Raw genomic sequence first — 16,326 nt, forward strand, 5'->3', positions numbered from 1 at the left:
ACGCATCATTTGCCATATCTTCACGCTGCGTTGTCTGAATTTCCTGGGCTGAATTGGAAACCGACCAGCTGCACTAGTTTATTTCAATGCTTCTTAGAGACTTCACGCTGCGTTGTCTGAATTTCCTGGGCTGAATTGGAAACCGACCAGCTGCACTAGTTTATTTCAATGCTTCTTAGAGACTTCACGCTGCGTTGTCTGAATTTCCTGGGCTGAATTGGAAACCGACCAGCTGCACTAGTTTATTTCAATGCTTCTTAGAGATACAGCGTCATCAAAATGAGATGGGATTTTCTCAAGCCGCTTACATATGGTTAAAGCCAAACGTTCAAGCATAGGAAAAGCATCATCAGAGACAGACCACTGTGCAATATTGAGGTCGTCCAATTCCAAGTATTTGAGTTCGAGGAACTCTGAGTCTTTCACTATCTTTGAATAACCAAATGTTCCCGAGATTAAGCAACTCAGCTTTCTCAATTTTAGCATAAGAGAGATGTGGAGTTGAAAAGGTTTCTAAATTATCTAATTAAGAGTCAACAAGTGATTCAACCATGTTCTCGTGCAAACTAAAGGAAGCACGATGGTTAACATGTATATGCCTCAATTTAACCATCTTCAAAAGTGAACTAGGTAATGACATACTCTGCCTTGTATGCCATTTCTGTAACACTTGCTGTAAGACTATAAACTTCATTGTGCTCATTGTAGCGTTCTGCAAAATGATCAGTCAACGATCTTAGACACAATAAGCCCTCTCTTACTGATCAAATCTGATGTTTTAAGTCAATAATCAAATGGATCTTAGAACATAACAACTCCTCCAATTTGCCCAAGAAACAATCGAGAAATCCTAATCCATTTGTTTTGGGGAAGCTATAACTTGACGAATCTGGAACTTTAAGACAAATAACTTTAACCTCTGCTTCCACGAACTTAAGCAATTGCTTGACATCAGACAGATATAACATGTAATACCAAGCAGGTCTATAGTCACTGAAGGGGAAGAGACAGACATACTTTATATCTTGAACATATTTCATGAGATCTTTGAGCTCTTGATGCACATCGCGATACTGTACAATATCTGGTAGAAAACAGCCCAAATAAACTAGTTTGTCTCTGACTACTAGGGTCTGATTCTTCAGAAAAGAGATTGAACAAGCATCATAGTACTTGAGCACCCCCTCCTGGAGGCTTGATAAAAATTAATTAGGCCTTCTCCACTTGTCATGTTGCAAGGTGATGCCTTTTCTCTGACCTTGACCTTGACAGACTCGATCTCTTGTAGATAATCAGATAATGAAAGCCTCATTTTCTCAGTGCTGCTTCCGTCCATGAAACTTACATAACAAGAACCACTGATTTGTGCTAACTTGAGGGCAGTTACTTCAGCATGCATCAAGAGATCATTGAATATGTTAAGCTCTGTATGTTGTCTAAGAACATCCATGAGAAAAGCTCCAAGGAAAATAAGCTCTTCATGAGCTCTTTCAATCAAATCCAGAATTTCAGCTTTCAAAGTTGCTCTGTGCTTTAGTAGATTGACAAACTTGAAAGCCTCAGTCAAAAATTGAAGAACAAGATTGACCTTCCTACTTTTGTTGCTATCCTCATAAGATAAAGAGATAGCAGATTCTGCCTCAATCACGAGAGTTCCGAATCCCACCACGAGATTATTTTGTTTCTTGCATCCCATGCACTGAACTAGAGGATCAAGAAAGTACGTTGCCAGGAGCAACAACCCATAGTAAAACTTTTTAACCTCATCTGCAACAGTAAAAGTCAGCAGATTTTCAAGTATAATCATGAAACCCCATCAAAACCAAATCCATCTTGGGGCAACCAGAGGCTGATGTCTTTGAGGATTTTAGCATGTTGAAATAAGAATCAATGACCTCAAAGTTAATTGGAAGGAAGTTTATCATATTTATCATAGGATGCTCCAGCGTCGAAAATGCAGATATGTTGGGACACATCTGTTTAATTGCTGCATTAATAAACTTGAACTTAAGAAGCAAATGAAAATACAAGCACACAATTTCACCGGTCAGGTCTTCTTGCTTTGAGTCATGAGAAAGAGAATTAAAGAATGACCATGCTTGGCTAGTCGCAGATTGAACAAGGGTAAAAATATCAGTTATCTTAGTTTGCTCTTTGCACTGCTCCAATGAATCCGTGGGAAACTTTCCCAAGAATATCACCTCTTCTCGAACATAGTCAATCAGATCTTTCAGAGGAGCTATTATTGTGGCTTTACAGTTTAATAGCTTAATCAGAGCGACTTCTACCCTGACAAGGTTAAACCTCTGTTGCAAATGGAAAAGCACATGGTCTCTTTCAGTAGTCTTGGCCATTTCCTCCACCGATTGACTTCCTCCACTGATGTAGCTGTCGCAGCGTACCCTAGTGGGGTTAGGGACCTCTCAGGCTGGGTTATCCAGCTAGATTCGATCTTCCCATACGTTGAGCGCGTGTGGTCCGATCTGTCCAGGGCTCGATGGGAAGCCAAGGACCACGGTGAGCCTTTACTTATGTTGCAATTGAATCTCACAAAAGAACTATCACCGATCGCGTCCTCATTCCCCGTGTTTATATTTTGCATTTGTGCAGGTCTGGGGGAGGTCTTCTTGATGAGAGAAGCACCGCTTGGTGAAGCGGGTACCCCGAAACCTGATGAAGAGAAGGAGAAGCAAAGGAGGTCGTTTACTCATTCTCCAAAATCCAAGAAGGCCAAAGTGGAAAAGCCTAAGTCTAATTCGACAACCTCATCTCCAGAAGCGCCGGGGAGTCCCCGAGCTGAAGGCTAGAAGAAGGATGATTCCTCGGTAGCACCCAAGGGGGGAGAAGGCCTGACCGTCCCACGTAGTGCTGAGTCGACGACTTCTAAATCGGAACTTGATTCCGTGGTTGTCCTACCTCGGGCTGAAGAGGCCTTCGAGGGTGTGTCGGGTAATATCTCTGAGTCGATTGACGGCCAAAATATTCTTCGAGCTGAGGTGCATTTGGTAGGCGGTCCGGGGGAGCCTAGTTCTGAAGCTTTCCAGAAATAAGAGACGGCCCCGATTGATCCAGTTGGGGTTGTTGAAGTGAGTGATTCTCCTCTGGGATCAACCTTTCCTCCGAAGGAGATGCAGGATGCCCAAAATAGAGGGTCTTTCGACGTGGGGGCACCTGTCGGAGATAAAAATGTGTTTGAAAAGCTTTTTGTTGTGCCTGAGGAAAAACTTGAGATTGACGCCTCGCTTATTTTCAGTGAGATCGACATGCTCTGTGAGCAGGTAATTTTTTCATAAATTCTGCGTGGTTCCCTGATCTTCGTCCTGCTAACTTCGTTTCTTGCATGGTTCCAAGCCAAGGCGCTTTATAATCAGGCTTTTGCCAGGTTTCAAACCGAGCTAACTCGTTATGAGGGTGAGCACAGGAAACTTACCTCGGAAGCTGATGAGCTTAGAGCTCTTTCTACAAAGAGGGAGGAGGAACTCCGTGGTCTTCGAGGTTGTTTGGAGGCGGCGTCCCGAGAAAGGACTCATCTTACTGAGCAGGTTATGTAGTTCCTGTTTGTTTTTTGCCTACGTGCTTGTCCAACTTCAGTGCTTTAACACCTTCGGGTTGATCTCTACAGCTTGAGAAGAAAGGTGTCCTAATAAGAAAAGAACTCCGAGCCAGGGACTCTGAAATTCTCGAACTCAAACGGCACGTAACTGAGATAGTCTCTGAGAGAGATACTCTCCCGGTTGAGGTGGTCTCGGTCGGGCATCAACTTGACGATGCGAGGGCAGATAGTAATAAGTATAAGGATCTTCACGCTGGGTTGGTTGCTGCGCTGTCCGAGGTTAGGCCGAAGCCAAGGCGTTCGTATCCTCATACAAAGAGGACGCTACTACTACAAATTCTCAGGCTAGGAAGGTGTCCGAGGAGGCCGAGCTGCAATTGTCTCGAGCCATGAAGCATGCCCGGTTAGAATCTCGAAGGCGGGCTCTCGAGGATATGCATTCGGGGGCATCCATTTATCTGTCGAGATCGAGAGGGTGAAGACCCTTGAAGAGGAGGCTGCGGCCCTACTTTCTTCCGAAGGTGAGTCTAGCAGTGGCTCGAAAGATGATGAAGATGGAGGCCGAATCCCCGAAGGGGAAGAGGCCGTTGAAAACCCGGGGGTCGTGGCCGGTGCTATTGAAGGCACAACTTCTGAGGGAGCCGTCGAAGGCATAGCCCCGGTGGTGGATTAGGGTTTTATTTGCTCTTTCTATGAGGACCTTAAACATAAGTCTTGTAAATGCACTCTTGTGAACTCTCAACATATATATGAAAAGATTTTTGTTTTTCATCGTTTCTTGTTTTTCCTTTGCTTTTTAGGAATAAATTGTGACGCATGTTGACAAACGATCTGGAATTTTGGGCCTCAAATTGAACCCTTAGGTTCCTACTATCGCTGAGCGATTTGTAATGGTCGAAAGTTGACCGTTTGGGGCTTAGTCCCTGAGTCATGTTTTGACTTGAGTTCGTTGACCTTCAGGTCTAAAATATCGGCCCTGAGGCGCGTTATGCTGGCGCGTAGGCTTTTGCGCATTCGGTCGGTACGACCTCTGATCTAAGCTGGCGACAATGGCTCTTACGCATCTGGTCAGTACGAACTTTTAGTTTAAGCTGGCGACAGTGGCTCTTACGCGTAGGGTCGGTACGACCTTTTAATTTAGGCTTTATTTTTTCCTCGTATAGACTTTTTTGAAGTTTTTGTGTTTGCCCGACTCTTTAGCGGTTCGATAAGAACCTCGATTGTGAGCCGTTATGTAGCGATAAATGAGCACCTCGGGAGGTTTCGCTTGATGGATGAATTGTTTCGAAGCCTATTGTTTGGAGATGACATGGTCGAAGCCCTTTTGCTTATGCCGAGGGTAGCCTGGTTAACCGGTTCTTTTCAAAGTAGTTTCGAAGTAATTTGAAGGCGTGTGATTTTATGGCGATGGTCGGGCATCCCCGAGTTGCGTTAGATTGGCTGGCACAGCCTTGTGACCGTAGTCATTGGCCGTAGCCTTTAGGTCCCCGAGTGGAGTAGCTTCGACGTCTATATCGAGGGTATGCCTTTTTAGGGGTCTTACAAGTTCGAATATATAGCCTTAACTTTATGATCGGGATTATGCCTTTTGCAAGGTCTTATAAATTTAAACATGCCTTACTTCAGGCCTTACAGATAGGTTACTTGGCACAAGTATGATTCATGCCTGGCTCGAGGTCTTACAGATAGGTTACTTGGCACAAGTATGATTCATGCCTGGCTCGAGGTCTTACAGATAGGTTACTTGGTACAAGTATAATTCATGCCTGGCTCGAGGTCTTACAGATAGGTTACTTGGTGCGAGTATAATTCATGCCTGGCTCGAGGTCTTAGAGATTTGGCATTTCCTTATGGAGGTCTTACATTTTCTAACATTGCCACGTGGAGGGCTTTTTCGGGCTCAAGGTCGCCCGCATAGGGTCTTAAGGCCTCGGGTTCTTGATACCTCGATGGGGTGACCGTTGGCGACAATCCCCGAGACGTCGAGGGTTTTTGGCTCTGGAGCCGTTCTTTGTATATTTTGATGTTGCCTCATTGAGGGCTTACGAGCTCGGAGTTTCCGGCCCGGAGGTCCTACGGTTTCGAGTTTTTTATGTCAGTCCCTTAGTGTTTCGGGAAATTTCTGGCTCTGGGCCGTTTCTTGTGAAAATAGTAAACTTCTTTGAAGCGCGAGGTGTTTTGATGGTAGAAGGTGAATGTTTTCCTCGTCGAGGGTTCGATTATTCTATGCGGACATGGTTCATTTGACCATTTGGCCCGTTCATCATTTTCATATCGAGACCCTCTTTGACTTATCTTGATTCTCCGGGGAGGTGATCTCCTGGGGGGATGTCTCCCAATGTTCAAGGTTGATTGAAGAGAATCCTTGAATACTTGTTAAGTTCACTTAGGTAGCATATAAGCGTAGCCTCATTAAAAACCTTGCCGGTAAAACTTTTTCGGGATAAAATCCGATCGAAGGAAAAGAGTGCACCACATGCTTTAAAACCCAAGGTCTTTGAGTCGGAGGATGCTCCGGTGTCTCCTATCGGACATCTCAGCAGTAATAGTGTTTGAGCATCGATATGTTCCAATTGCTTGGAAGTTGCTCGCCTTCCATGGTACCGAGCTTGTAGGATCCTTTGCTGATTACTCCGAGGACGTGGTACGGTCCTTCCCAGCTCGGGCCTAGCTTTCCTTCATTAGGGTTTCGAGTGTTTAGGGTGACTCTCCTTAGGACTAAGTCCCCGATTCCGAAATGTCGGAGATTTTCTCTCCTGTTATAGTATCTTTCGATTCTTTGTTTTTGGGCGGCCATTCGGACCAACGAAGCTTCCCGCTTTTCATCTAATAGTTTGAGGGTTGCAGTCATGGCCTCGTTGTTTGAGTTCTCGGTGGCATGTCAAAATTTGGCGCTTGGCTCTCCGACCTCGAACGGTATTAAAGCCTCAGAACCGTATACCAGAGAGAAAGGCGTCTCTCCCGTGCTTTATTTTGGAGTTGTTCGATATGCCCACAGTACCTCGGGCAACATTTCTCTCCATTTTCCTTTTGCATTTTCTAACTTCTTTTTCATGTTCTGAATGATGGTCTTGTTTGTGGACTCGGCTTAACCGTTTGCACATGGGTGGTAGGGTGTTGACAGGATCCTTTTGATTTTATGGTCTTCGAGGAACTTTGTCACTTTGCTTCCGATGAACTGTTTCCCGTTATCACACGTTATCACGGAAGGAATCCCGAATTGAAACATGATATGGTCCCAGATGAAGTTAATGACTTCTTTTTCTCTTATCTTCTCGAAGTCCTGCGCTTCCACCCATTTTGAGAAGTAGTCAATCATAAATAAAATAAATCTGGCTTTACCTGGTGCCGTTGGTAGGGGTCCGACGATGTCCATCCCCCACTTCATGAATGGCCATGGTGACAAGACTGAATGTAGCTGTTCACCGAGTTGGTGAATCATCGGTCCGAATCTCTGGCATTTGTCGCATTTTCGGACGAATTCTTTGGTGTCCTTTTCCATGTTGTCCCAATAATAGCCTGCTCTGATCACCTTTCGGACTAAGGAATCAGCACCGGGGTGATTTCCGCAAGTGCCCTCGTGGATTTCTCGAAGCACATAATCTGTGTCCCCTGGTCCCAGGCATATTGCTAAGGTCCCATCAAAGGTTCTTCTGTATAGAGTCCCATTTTTTCAAGTGAGAATCGGGGTGCTTTGGTTCGCAGAGCCCTCAACTCCTTTGGGTCCGCGGGTAGCTTCCCACTTTTCAAATAATCGATGTATTTGTTTCTCCAATCCCATGTCAGGCTAGTGGAGTTTATCTCGGCGTGGCCTTCCTCGATCACTGATTTTGATAGCTAGACAACAGCCCCGGGGAGTATGTCATCTTCCTCGACGGATGATCCCAGATTTGCGAGAGCATCGGCCTCGCTATTATGTTCTCGAGGTATGTGGACCAGAGTCCATTTTTTGAAGCGGTGCAATGTGACTTGAATTTTTTCTAAGTATCTTTGCATCCTGTCTTCTCTAACCTCAAAGTTTCCATTTACCTGGTTTACCACAAGAAGGGAATCACATTTTGCTTCGATGACTTCCGTTCCTAGGCCTTTGGCCAATTCCAGACATGCAATCATAGCCTCATACTCGGCTTTGTTGTTAGTCAATTTTGCAGTTTTTATAGATTGTCTAATCATCCCGCCTGTAGGTGGCTTCAGATCTATACCGAGTCCGGACCCTTTCACGTTCGAGGCGTCGTCAGTGAACAAGGTCCATATCCCTGAAGATGTGCCCATTTTTAGTAAAATTTCTTTCTCTACCTCGGGCACGAGGGCGCGTGTGAAGTCGGCCACAAAATCAACCAGAATTTGGGACTTGATAGCCGTTCGGGGTTGGTATACAATATCGTACCCCCGAGTTCGATCGCCCATTTGGCTAGACGGCCTGATAACTCAGACTTATGCAATATGCTTCGAAGAGGATATGTCGTTAAAACACAAATACGATGGCACTGGAAATAAGGCTTTAATTTTCGAGATGCGCTTATTAATGCAAGAGCTAACTTTTCTAGGTGCGGATACCTGGTTTCGACATCTTCCAGGATCCGACTTACATAATAGAGAGGGAATTGCGTACCTTGCTCTTCTCGAACCAGCACACCACTTACCGCTACCTCGGACACCGCTAAGTATAGATACAACATTTCATCCTCCTTTGGGGTGTGGAGTAAAGGTGGGTTCGTTAGATATCGCTTCAATTCCTCTAAGGCACGTTGGCATTCCGAAGTCCATTCGAAGCTGTTTTTCTTTTTGAGTAAGGAGAAGAAGTGATGACTCCTGTCTGACGTTCTTGATATGAATCGGCCCAAGGCTGCTATTCGCCCGGTCAGCCGTTGCACGACCTTCATATTATTTACCACCGTGATCTCTTCGATGGCTTTGATTTTATTGGGGTTGATCTCAATCCCCTTGTTTGACACCATGGAGCCTAAGAATTTGCCCGAGCCCACTTCGAAGGCACATTTCTTGGGATTGAGTTTCATGTTGTAGCTTCTGAGGATGTCAAACGTTTCCTGCAAATGAGTCAAAAGGTCCTCTGCGCGTAGGGACTTAACTAGCATGTCATCAGTATAAACTTCCATGGATTTGCTTATTTGATGTTCGAACATCTTAATAACTAGGCATTGGTATGTGGCACCCGCATTTTTTAGCCCGAAGGGCATCACATTATAACAGTACGTGCCGTACTTCGTGATGAACGAATTCTTTTCCCTATCCTCGGGGTTCATCTAAATTTGATTGTAACCCGAGTAGGCATCGAGAAAGGTAAGGAGCTCATGGCGGCTGTGGCATCGATCAAGCGATCGATGTTGGGCAACGGTAATGAATCTTTGGGGAACGCTCTATTTAAGTCGTTATAATCTACGCACATTTTTAACTTATTCCCTTTTTTGGGAACTACCACCACATTGGCCAACCATTCGGGATATTTTACTTCCTTAATAGATCCTATTTTGAGGAGTTTTGTTACCTCATCCTTGATGAACGCGTGTTTTACCTCGGACTGAGGTCTTCTTTTTTGCTTCACCGGTTTGAACCTGGGGTCGACACTTAGTCGATGGGTGGTTATTTCCAGCGGATCCCTGTCATATCTAAGTGGGACCACGCAAATCAATCGATGTTACTAATAAGAAATTGAATGAATTTTTCCTGAGTTCGGGGGTTAATCCCATTCCCAGTTATACCTTCCGATCTGGGAGATGCTCAATCAAAACAGCTTGCTCCAGCTCTTCAATAGTTGATTTTGTCGCATTCGATTCTTCGGGGGAAACGAAGGTTCGGGGGGCGAGGAAGTCTTCTTCGTCGCTCTCGTGGGTCTGTTTGCCCTCCGGCTCCTCCGAGGTGGAGGGTATTGAGGTTGGTGCCTCCTCATGAACCGCGAACATCTCTTTCGCCGCATGCTGTTTTCCATATACCGTTTTTATACCGTTTTCTGTCGAGAACTTTATCTTTTGATGAAGAGTTGACGGTACTGCCCTTATGTTGTGTATCCATGGCCTTCCAAGCAATGCATTGTACCTCATGTCATCTCCGATGAAATGAAATTTTGTGTTTCGAACTGTGTCGGACACATTGTCCGGGAGGGTGATCTCCCCCTTCGTTGCTTCGCAAGCCGTGTTGAAGCCGTTGAGGACTTGGGAGGTAGGTATGACTTGATCGAGCAATTCGAGCTGCTCTACCACCTTCGACTTGATTATGTTGGCCGAGCTACCTGGATCCACGAGTACACGTTTAATTTGAACGTTATTCAAGAGAAAATGAATTACTAACGCATCGTTATGGGGATGAGACAAGGTCTCGTAGTCCTCTTCACTGAATGCAAGGATGTCCTCGGGCATACGACCCCAAATTCACCCTTCTGTTACAGCAGAAACTTTTGCCCTCTTGGTCACAGGTCCTTGGGGAACGTCGGTTCCTCCGATGATCATATGAACGATGTGCTGGGGTTTTCCTGTTCTGTTTCTCCCGTCCGCCTCTCTTTCTTCCCTGGCTGGATTTTTTCGAGCTTCCTATTGGGTTTCTTGGCGTATGCTCCTGTTAGTGTGGGAGCTTATATTGATATGTTGGGTGTTGCGTGAGACCACATCCCCGGGAATTGGTTCTGGTGCATCCTTAGGGTTTCGTGGTGGTACACCGATACCTAGAACAGCTACACCATTTTCTCCATGGTCCTCAGGACCGTTGTTCTCATGTGCATTCACTAAGTTAGACATTTTGACCTGAAATCAAAGGTTCTTGGACAAGAAAAAGTATGAAGGATAACTTGCGTTTTTTAGTAAACCAGCGCGAAAACAATCACTATTATTTTTAGCCCCACGGTGGGCGCCAAACTGTTTACCTTGAAAATGGCAATTTTAATTAGATTTGATTTTGTGGTTCTAAAAATACGTGATTTATTTTTATGATGGTTGTTAGGCAATAGATGTTAAGTGTGAGACTGGAAAATAAGATAAGAGCTTGAAGGTAGCGTGACAAGCAAACCGAGCGGCCGAGAATTAGGGTCTCGAGCTATACTATGCTGGGCCTCGAGGTTAAGCCAAGGGCTCGACTGAAGATGGCCGATGAAGGACTAACAGTGCGAAGAGCTTTGATGAGGGCTCTTTATGATCAATGATGAGTAATAAATGAAGAACAATCAACGAAACACAATAAATGTAGACAATGTAATAAATATAAGCAATAGAGTCAGGAGAGAGTATGTTTAAGTTAGAGAGCAGAGAATGTTCTTGTTCCTGTATTGAATATCATCCCCCTTTACAAAATGATAAGGGTCCCCTTTATATAGGAAGGGAAATTCCAACATGGTACGTGCGTAATTATTGCAAAGAAATGTAGCCGGTACAACTATTTACTAGCCTGGTACAGACTAGTACTAATCTTGAAGGTATTGTCAGCTTTGGTCACGTACCTTGGGACCTCCCGCTTGCCCAAGGTAGCCACCGATTTGTGCTGCCCCGAGGTCGAGCTAAGGAACCCTCGGGGTTGAACCTCGAACTTTGCCTCGGGCCCTCCAGGTGAAGCTGCGGAATGTCGCAACGATCATAAATCAGGCTCTTCTATTTTAGCCGCATACAAAATGTTTCCAAATAAATATCATTCGAATATAAGTCACCCTGTGACATCTCTTCTCATAATCATACAATACGGGTCTAAATACCTGAACCCTAACACTTGGCATCCTGTGCCCTCATCACACCTCAAAATCATACTGATAACTCACGTGCCGAATAGAGCCATTCTCATATGGAATGCAAGTAAACAAGGATGTGCGTCTATACTCAGTAATATCAATAAGCCACTTATCCGATAAGGGCGCTTAGCCACGTGTATGCTTGCGCAAGTGTCCTAACATAGTTCATACCAGCTAGTAAGCATAAGGACAAGAACAGACAACACGTATAATGTTTACACAGGGATAGGATCAATAAAAAGCAATAGCTCAGAATAAAGTGATAATAGAGGATCTCCAGGATACCGTCCCGTAGTCCCAAACATAAATGTGCAGGGGGATCTCCCGGAATACCGTTCAGTAGTCCCAAAGTAAATACGCAGAACATGGGGATCTACCGGGATACCGTCCCGTAGTCCCAAACATAAATGTGCAGGGGGGATCTCGAGGAATACCGTTCCGTAATCCCAAAGTAAATATGCAGGGGGATCTCCCGGGATACCGTACCATATTCCCAAACGTAAATATGCAGGGCAAACAACAAAAGAACAGATACAACACGGCATAAAACTCGTACATCACCACAACAAGTACAACAACAACAATGACAATAATACAAAGTACGACGAGTAAATCAACCCAAGAACTTTAAATCACAAGGAAACGGTAGAACCAGTTCAAAAGGAATAACCATAATAAAGAATGCTAGGCATAAAAGAAATAATTCAATAAAAGGGAAAAGTAACATGTAGTAACGATCCCACAATATACAAGTCAACAACAAGGAATTCAACATGAGTCAAATAGTCCCAAATAAAGGCGAGTCAACTAAGATATATGCTATCTAAACTCCTTTTAAGGTTGGAAAATTACGAGGATATTCGACAATTCAATTGATGAAAGATGATCTTAGATTCTCTTAAGACTAAACAATTTCAGGAGGGATACTAATGATTCCGAAATAAGACAAGCAGTTATGAAAAGTTAGCCTGACAATAGGAGAGGTGAAAATCTTCAGTTAAGTTAACAAGAGTCAATTAGGCAATAGGAGTGAATCATGAAGAAACTAATTCCAATTAAACATGTATAGGTGAAACTTATAAGTAGGAAACTCAGTCATATCAAGAACAACTTCATACACAGTGAATATGAAGACCTAAGAACCCTAAAAGGCCAATTTCCCACAAATAAGTCCGAGCACGCACTCGTCACCTCCGTACACAAACTACAATCAACATGGAAAACTCAAATCATTTGGGGAAGTCCCCCACACAAGGTTAGGCAAGATACTTACCTCAAAGACGACCAACCGATACTCTAAAATGCACTTCTCGGGTGAAAAAACCTCCGGACGGCTCAAATCTAACCAAATTAGCCAATCGACTTGCTTGAAAAACCCAAAAAGAAGCTTCCAAAATCCAAGTCCAAAACTCAAAATGTGAAGAAATTGGCCAAACCCTCGATATAAATGATTCTGCCAGGACTTTCGTATCTGCGGAAAAGAAACCGTATCTGCGAGACCGCATTTGCGAGAAAGGGTCAGCATATGCGAACTCAGCTAACCAGGAATGATGTTACATCCCATGTTTTCGTACGTGAGAGTACATCGTAAGCCAATTGATATAAGCTCGGAAATGAGATTATTTTTGAAAGTACATAACATAAGTTCATCATGTTATCTTGGAGGTTACAAATCTTTACGATCATGAATAACAAGTACCAAAAGGGTTGGAAAGCTTAGACGCTAAACGAATTGAAGAAAATAAGTTTCGTCGAAAGTCAACAAGTTTGGAATGTTATAACATATACTTTTGGGGTGAGACTATGGTGATTAACATGATGAGGAGGTTAAGTTATGAGTTATTTTAGTCGTATGATAGTCGTGTGTTATGTTTTTAAGTCAAGCAAGTTGTGGAACAAAAAGTTGGCAATGGTCATCACAAGTTGCATTCATAATGTGCTGAAATTTAGGTCAAATGTAACTGCACTTTTCTCCCAATATACTTGGAATCAAGGGATTATCTGCATAGCAAATTGAATATCTATGAGTCTAGTTTCCAACGCATTAAACCGTTTGTCAATACGATCTCGGTGTATAGAGATATTCGCATTTCCCTTTCTCTTTCTTGTAGCCGCATTGAGGAACTAATTTTTGATGAAGAAGGACCAGGTTTCGTGGTTTATACTCAGTACAAGGTAAGTTTATGCTTCTCCTGCCATTATCTATGCGTTTGCAAGTTGTAACTCGATCGTAAAGAATAGACCTAGCGAGTTTCGAAAGAGTGGAAAGTTGTTTGTTCTTGTGTCATGGTTGGCTGGCTGTGAACCTATTTTTAAGTTGAATTCATGGCTAGTTTATTGGATAAGAGGTATAATTATGTACTTTTGGTTGTGTTTCTCAATTTGAAAGAAAAGACAAGTCGAAACGTGTTTAAGTAAACTGAAAAATTAATGTTGAGTTGCTGAACTTGTGGGACTGTTTTGTGGGCTGTTTCGTGATGCTATTGGGTTGTCTCTTTTGCTACTGTTTTTATGGAGTTGAGAGGAGGAAGGGTATGGACAAACACCACATAATGGTAGGGTTGTTTGCTGGTCGTTCGTCGTAACATTTTCGGATTGTTTAACACTATTATGGTTGTCGTGTTGTGTATGAAGTGATAGAGGTATGTTGGGCTGTTTGGTGATTGTTTTGACTTGTGTGAAGTCATATATATAGGGGAGGTGCTGTCCGTTTCATCATAAAATAGGTTGTGGTCGATACATAATAGTTACGACGCTTAAACGATAACGATAGTGTCATTTCTCTTATTGTAGACTAAAGAGTCGTGACATTTGCATAGCTTGAGGTTGGGCAGTACATATACAAGGTATGTGAGTCTATCCCTTTCCTTCTTTTGCATGAATTCGATTGTACATAATGCAATGAACGAGCTTCCAAAGGTACTCTACTCTTAGAAGCTAGCAATACTTACATTGTTTCCCTTCTTATGGAACAATTGATGTTGATGTTGCTTCTCTTATTCTTATGTTATCAATGTTGTTGGTACTTCCTGATTCTTATAGGATTCTTGATGAAGAGTTATTCCTAATAACGTGTACGGAGAATATCGACCTTACGTCACTCCGAAAGGTTCATAATATGATTCCAATGAGTCTTACATGTATTATATATATGTATCTATTTTACTCTACCGAGCCGCGCTATAGTCGGCCGGGTACGACATCTATTGTGCAACCACTGGTCAGTTGGTTTATCGGGCTCCACGTGGCCGGGTACGATTTTACCGAGCCTTATGATGGCCGGGTACGTTTTTTACCAAGTCCTATTTGAGGCCGGGTACAATATGATGATGATGACGCCCACAGAGGCGAATGTTTTTAAAAGTTTATGTATATATATGTATTATGCATTTCATATCAGTAGCCACCAGAGGCACTCAGATGTTACAGGCTGTATCTCCTCTATCTCTATTTACATTACTATTCTTGTTTATGCTTTCTTGCCTTACATACTCGGTACTTTATTCATACTGACATCCCTTTTACCTGGGGACGCTGTGTTTCATGCCTGCAGGTCCCGATAGACAGGCTGACATTCCTCCTAGTAGGCTATCAGCTCGGCGGAAGGTGTTGGTGCACTCCACTTGCTCCGGAGTTGCCTATTTGGTCAGTATGATTTGGACATGTATTGATTGGTATGGCGGGACCCTCTCCCGTCCTTTATGATATGTATGTACTCTTAGAGGCTTGTAGACAGATGTTATGAATATGAAAGATTGTATGGACTTGTCGGCTATGTTCAGTGTACGAGTGTTTATTTTGGTCTTATTGGACCGTATGTCACATTTATATGTTGGTATTACATGTTGGGTCATCCTATGTCAAGTATTCCCTTGTGTTTTATTCTGGTTATATCATGACGGCCCTTCCGGCCCATTTACCCATGATGGTATGATAAGAAAGATACGTTACGTTGGTACTCGGTTGAGTAAAGTACCGGGTGCCTGTCGCGGCCCTCCGATTTGGGTCGTGACAAAAGTGGTATCAGAGCAGTTCTGTCCTAGGGAGTCTACAAGCCGTGTCTAGTAGAGTCTTGTTTATGGGTGTGTTGTGCATCACACTTATAAGCAGGAGGCTACAGGGCATTTAGGTCTGTCACTCTTTCTTCTTACTCTAGATCGTGTGGTAGAGCTCAATTTTAAGAATTCAAACTCCTAAATTCTATTTTGTTCGTAATACAATGATAGCTACATCCAGAAAGACAGTTGGTAAGAGATCGAATGTTGTTGTGGAAGAGTTGATCAGAGGAATTTGATTTTGCATCATGCTTATGATGAGTAAATGTGAGGTCTTATTAGATCATGTGTGTACTAAGACGTGTAAGCTTCTTGATAAGGAGCCCTAAGGAATGAATATCCATCCATCCATATGGTAAAAAGCAATAAGAGAATCAGAAGGTAGATACGATTTTCAACAAGTAAAAGAAGCAAGGTGAAGAAAGATACGACGTCCCAGTTAGTGAAGATTATCACTATTTACAATTCAGGTAGAAAAGCATAAACATTTTGAGTTACTTTCAACAGTAACAAAGATATATACAATTGACCACACCCATCTCAATTATGCCCTATTGGAGCTAACATATATAGTTTAAGAGAAAGATGGGATATCCGGATCCAGCTTGGGTTAGAGTAACCCAAAATGGTGGATTGAGCCACGGGAGCCAAAGGCGAAACAATGTTTTTTTTGAAGTTTTCAGAATAATGCGATAGACAGAAGTATTAGCAGGAGAATAAGAAGAGAGTAAATGAAGCATTATGAGTAAGGTATGATAAATGGGTGATAACGGTAAATCAAACAATGGTAGGATGATAGAGTCTATGGTCAAGTGAAGGAAAAGACAAGAGATGACCGGCTTTGAGACTATAAAAGAGTATATGCCATAAAGTCATATCCTTATTTCGAGAAATGAGTTGGTGACTCCAACATGATTACTAGAAAGCTAAGTTAGACCTCCGGAGTAACAGAGATCAACATAGGCTAGTAAATAAAAAGAATCGAGCATGAT

General features: G+C 43.1%; 1 pseudogene; it reads right to left on the reverse strand.

Moving 5' to 3' along the window:
* Positions 1-237: 237 nt before the first annotated feature.
* LOC109211260 lies at positions 238-2,602 on the reverse strand (annotated as a pseudogene).
* Between the last annotated feature and the right edge of the window lie 13,724 nt (positions 2,603-16,326).

This window comes from Nicotiana attenuata, unplaced genomic scaffold (assembly GCF_001879085.1).
Source record: "Nicotiana attenuata strain UT unplaced genomic scaffold, NIATTr2, whole genome shotgun sequence".
In the NCBI taxonomy this organism is placed as follows: domain Eukaryota; kingdom Viridiplantae; phylum Streptophyta; class Magnoliopsida; order Solanales; family Solanaceae; genus Nicotiana; species Nicotiana attenuata.